Source organism: Tenrec ecaudatus, chromosome 2 (assembly GCF_050624435.1).
Source record: "Tenrec ecaudatus isolate mTenEca1 chromosome 2, mTenEca1.hap1, whole genome shotgun sequence".
In the NCBI taxonomy this organism is placed as follows: Eukaryota; Metazoa; Chordata; class Mammalia; order Afrosoricida; family Tenrecidae; genus Tenrec; species Tenrec ecaudatus.
The window spans coordinates 293,004,042-293,010,250 of record NC_134531.1 but is presented as its reverse complement, the minus strand read 5'-3'; positions in this window follow the sequence as shown (position 1 = coordinate 293,010,250).

Sequence of the window (6,209 nt, the reverse complement as noted above, 5' to 3'; positions counted from 1 at the left end):
GTGAAGAAGACTCAGCATCAGATTGAAGCCAAGGTGTTTCCCATGTCAAGTGCCCGTGATTTGGGAATTCAGTCTCCCTAGCAGGAGTCTTGGTGGCATAAGCTGCTAACCACAAGGTCAGTAGTTTGAAAACAACATTAGTCTTTCTGCAGGAGAAAGATGAGGCTTTCTACTCCTTTAAAGATTTAGTCTCAGAAACCCAGAGGGGCAGTTCTATTCTGCCCTGCACTGTCATTATGAGTTGGAATTGACTTGGTGGTAGTGAGTCAGAGTTTGTTCTGGTGTCGTAGTGGACTATGAACGGCTATAAATTGTTCTGCTAGTGGGTAGGTGAGCAGTTACAATGCACTCTGGGAAACAGATTGTCTATTCCTTTAAAGATGTAAAGTGTCTACATCTCAGAAATCCAAAGTAGCAGCTCTACACTGTCCTATAGGATCACTAGGGGTAGGAAATGACTCAGTGGCTGTGAGTTTTCATTAATTGGGCTACAAAACATTAATACTAAAACAAAACATGCAGACAGATGTGCTTTATACAATTGATGTATGTATGGATTGTGATAAGAGTTTTATGAGTCCCTAATAAAATGTTTTAATACAAAATTTAATAAAAAGATTTATTAAATTAAAAAATGATTTAAAAATAAAAAATAAAATGAACTCTGCTAGCCATCCCCCCAAAAACAAAAAACATATAAAGTAACTATATTAGTAAATCAAGACCAATTAAAACTTTGTCTAAAAAAATAAAATAAAATGGAACAGCCAAAAAAAGAAAAATATAAAAAAATAAAACAAAAAAAATTGTACTTCATATTTTATCCTGAAATGGTGAGTATGGGGCAATCCTCACTCAACCCAGAGGTGATGATCTGCTTGCAAGGTAAAGCAATGGGAATGCAGTGCAGTGTGTGACCTGGGAAAACCTCAAGGAAAGAAGAAATTGGGTATGTAGAACCGAGAGTGTGTGCGGAGGAAGACTCTCCTACCTGTCTCCACTCGTGTGACCAGTGGGTTCGAACTTCCTACTTCTCACTTAGCAGAGCAACTCTTAGCCACAGAACTCTAAGTCATTGATCAGCAAGCTCACATAAATCAAGATCACAATTCAATGCTACTTCACACCCATCCAAGGACTAGTATGAAACAGAACAAACGAACACAACGTGGCACGAGGTTTTAAAGAAATTGTCATCCTTGATCACTCCTGGTAGGAATGTGGAAAATAACTTGGGAATTCCTCCTATAGTTCAACATGGAATTACATTATCGGGGTAGTCAGAAAAGGTGAAGATGGAAAAGAGAAGGAGAAATTAATTAATAGTGAGAGAGGAAGGTATAGGAGACGAGTTTGAATAAAAATCTCAGCAGAAAACTGCACCAGCCACCAGAGTGGTCTGCTACCCTATGGCCCTGGGCCCCAACAAGGGCCACAAAGTGACCAACGAACGTGAGTAAACTGAGGCACCGACACTGCCACCATGGGCGCTTCACCAAGTATAAATCCCAGGTTGCTTTGGGGACTTGATCCCCAAAGTGTGTGGCGCCTGCCCTAGGAGTTAGGCACCATGGTCTCCAAGGACTTGTGGGCGGGGACACACATCTAAGCTAAGAGAAGCGATTAGATCTGAGCAATTTGCTGGTTGCCATGAGGTGAGGTAGGTAACTCCCAGAGACTAGGGCTCACCTTATCCCCCACCTTCACCTCTTCCTTCAGTAGCAATAAAACCTTCCAGGCAACAAACAAACAAAAATCCCCTCCCCCTCAGGAACTGGAAAGTCAACTCAGGGCCACCCAGGGTGCGTGTTCCAACAGAACTGCACCTCATAGGCATTCAGTGACTGATTTTTGCCATTGTTTCTCTAGGATTTTTTCCCTGAGGTGCCTCTGGGTAGATGGCGCTTTCTACTCCCATAAAGACAGTTAAGTTTCAGAAAAGCGCAGGGGCAGTTCTACCCTGTCCTATAGAGTCTCTATGATTCAGCATGGACTCCGTGGTAGTGAGGTGGACTTTTTGGTTTTGTGGGTACATGAGCCTCTAACTTTTTAGTTAGTAGCCGATCTTACTGTTTTCATCACTCAATGACATCTTGCGTCTGGATAGTCCTACCTTTGTAATGATAGCTAAGAGAAATGGAATCCATTGGACATTTTCAGGCAGAAGAAAAGATGGATGGACTCTAAGGCACATTTCGTAAAGATCTCCCATTTGTAATGAGAAACAACTCACCATGTGGCCCTGGTAGCACAGTGGTTATGTGTTGGGCTGAGACCTAAAAGGTCAGCAGTTTGAAACCCCTAGCGAACCCCCTTTCTCTGCTGGAGAAAGATGGAGCTTTCTAGTCCTGTACACCGTTACAGTCTCATAAACTCACAGGGCACTAGCACCCCGTCTTATAGGGCCCAATATGAGTCTGTATGGCCCTGATGGTAATGAGTTTTGGACAGTAGTTTTAAGTCTGAGAAAGGGAGTGTATGTTCTAGGAGGGAAATAGCTTACACCCAACTTACTGCTTATAGGACAGGGTAGAACTGCCCCTGTGGGTTTCCAGGACTGTAAATCTTTATAGGAATAGAAAGCCTTGTCTTTCTCCCATGGAGAAGCTGCCTGGTGGTCTAGAATGGCTGACCTTAAAATAAGCGATCCAGTGCTGTAACCACCATGCCACCAGGGCCCTACTCCTACCAAGAACACTTACCCAGGCAAGATCTGAGGGCAAGTCTGCCCTACCAGTGGCTGGCTAAGGCGGGGGAGGGGGCAGTAATGTACTTTCAAGCAGACTCTGCTGGGTGAGGGCAAAGTTTTCCATTTTAATGGTCAACATAGGTCAGAAAGAACTAAATGAAGGCTGTATTATGTGGAGCCTTAAAAATAGACGAAGGGTCCCATTATAAACTGCAGCCTGTTGCAAACGTAGCGATCAGAATTTTAGCTCTACTACAAGTAGGATGCAGACCACTGGCTCTAAAAATTATACTGCCGCATTTAAACCAAAACCCAATTCAAACTGACTCAACGCCTAACAGCTCTCCTTCCCTGTGACCTCGGTCAAGTTTCCTAATGCCTTTTCCTCCTCTCCTTTTCTCAGCTTTAAAATGTCTTAGTAAACATCATTGCCCTTATTTGGAGGTCTGAGGGAGAGATAACATGGGTTCTCATAGGCCCCAAATAAGTGGCCCTGTAGGTTAGGTGTTGGGCTGTTAACTGCAAGGTCAAATGTTCAAACCCACCAGTTTCCTCCAGAGAAAGATGAGGCTGCCTGCTCCCGTGAAGACTGATAGTCTCACCTTGACGACCTCTGTAGGGTAGCTTTGAGTAGGAATCAACTTGGTGACAGTGGGCTTGGTTTGGTTTAAACAGAGCCCACGTGGGGTCATTGCTAGTTGTACCTGTTATTAGGGTATTTGAGAGAAATACAGATTTGAATGAACCTTCCCCCTGGATTTTTTATTTTTCTATGTTTTTGTGTAATTATCTCTTGCTGAGGAAGTTTTAATTGAAGAAAATGAGTTGAGTGAATGAAGCCCTTAGTTCACACGGAGACAGTGGATCTAACAACACCACTAGCTTGCACTAACAGAAGGCAAAGCATGATTGTATTACACACAGTCTCCATTCATATTTGGTGGACTAAAGGTTTGGTAGAAGATGTGACTGGGAGCCTGTTGCCTGAATCTCTGAGCTGTGTGTTTCTAGAAAGGAAATTGTTAGCCCGAAAGTTATGCTTATTTAAAATTTAAGTATGTGTGTATAGTTAAGTTCATATTTAGAATGATTTTACCAATTCATATTTTTACCAACAGCAACGTATATTTTAACATGTTTTAGGTTTGTAAGTTATATTATATTAATTCACCATGCGAACGCTATCTTTTAAGTATCTTCTAGAGTGATAAATCAGTGCTCTTTAAATCACTATTTTATTTTAGAACACAGTACATTATTTAGAACAAAAGATAGGGATTAAGATAGGCTGCCCCGTTACAGATTCAGCTAAAAAAAGGAAAAATTTGTAGGCACCTAGAAGACCAGAGACCATGAAACACATCTCTGTTTATAAAGTAATCGGTTTCCTCCCTTAGTCTCTTTCTCATTTGCTTCCTATTTCAATGTGCATTTCCCTCCCTTTTGCCCCCGCTTCTTTCTTGATTTCCTTGTCTTTCCTTCCTTTCGTTCACAAGTATTTATTCAAAGCCTGTCATGTGTGCGAGGAGGAGTGCCTGAGTGGTACAAATGGTCCAACTCACCCAGAGGCACCTCATAAGAAAGACCTGGAAACCTGTTTCCCGAAGGTCACAGCCATGGGAGCTTATGAGTCCCTTTTGACTCTGCAACACCCAGGCAGAGAGCCCCGGTGGCGCTGTGGGCTAGGCACTGGGTTGCTAATTGAAAGGTTGGTGCTTTAAACCCACCAGCTGCTCCTTGGAAAAAAGATGAGATGGCTCCCACAGAGTCAGTGTCAGAAACTCCATCCAGGTTTGCCATGAATCAGAATAGACTAGATGGCAGAGGGTTTTGTGTGGAAGACTCAGGTTTAATTTCTTGCCAGTTGAGCCACTGGTTTCTATAAGTCGATACGTGTCTTAAGGTATGGTGCTGGGCAAGTTTTAGTGGCTCTTCACACAGGATCTCTGGTGGCAGAGTGATTATGTATTGTGGGGTTGCTAAGGCAACCAACCGCTTCGTGGGAGAGTTCTGGACTTTCTACTTCCTTAAAGAGGTACAGTCTAGGAAACTCACAGGGGTGGTTCTGCTCTGTCCTATAGGCTGGCTATGAGTTGGCATTGACTTGATGGCAGTGAGTTCGGTTTAGAGTAAGACAGACTAGGAAGAAGGGCCTGGCAGAAAGGTGCCACTTAAAATTCTATGCATCACAATGATCTGAGTCTCAACTGATCCTGGGGGTGGAATGGCCCTTTACTCAAGCATCTGACAGTACAAGGAATCTTAAAAATATGCGCCAGCAGAGTCATTGAAGTAAATACCTAGTGTCCACAGCCATCTACTTTGAGTGACAGGATATGATAATCACAGGAAGGTATACCAGGAGGCCCATAAAGCTTGTGCTGCAGGCACCTTATTTCCACCAGATCACTTTAAAATTCTACATGAAACTTTAACATTTGCATTCATAATTGTATTTATTTATTTATTTTTAAAGAGGGTCCTCTAAAGTTGTATGTTTCAGCTTCCATAGATCTCTTCTAATGTTAAAGTATAGATACTATTATGTATGCTTACCAATAGTATGTCTTGAAAATATGCATGTTTAATATACCCTTCTTTTCATTTCCTGCTACTGGCTGTATTCCCTGACCCCTCAATTAATTATACTCGGGAGGATTGATTTTGGTGATTGGGAAGTTTTCCAGCTTCTGATCCTCAGCCTAAGCTAAATGTCAAGGTAATTCTATGCCCTTGTGCCATCACCACTGTGTATGACATTGTGCATCGATTTGAAAACGCTCGCACTCTGGTGATAAATTACAAATTGGCACCCATTTTAGTGTGGCAGCTGATAAACAAGTCTCCGTATCCATCGAGCTGATGGAGCTTGGAGCAAGGCCACCGGGCTCGGCCAGTCATTTCATGAGCATTGAAGCCCTGATTCAGTCCATTTTCCTGGAGGACCCTGGTGGCAAACCCACATTGCACAAGCACGTGGCACCTGCAGCCCCAGTTTATTTTAAATGTTACTTAGGGCAGATTCAAATGCTGTTTGAAGCCAAGGTGAACTGCATCTACATTCCTCCAGAAGATTCGTCTTTTTAAAATGATGAACATTTTTAAAATTAAAAAATTCATCTTTTAAAAATTCATCTTTTCATTCATTCATTCATTCATTCATTCATTCATTCATTCATTTAAGATTCATCTTTACCAGAGGAAACTTTGGTTAAAGTTCCCAAAGCATGTTCTTCACCGAGACAATGGATTGGGCCTGCAGATTGATTAGCGATGAGTTCCCAACTCATTTGCTGCTCCATTGCTGGGGAAGAGATGCAACTCTGACCCTCCAGGTCCTAATGAACCAATTTCAACTAAAACTAGTTTGAACATACATAGCTCCCTACTGTTTTTGTGACCTTAAACATTTTTATCTGGTGACAGTGCTTTATTTGGCAGTTCAGAGCATGAAGGCTTTAGCAAAGAGTGGCTGAGACGCTTCCTTTAGAGCCCAGTATCATATTCCTCACGTCTGCTC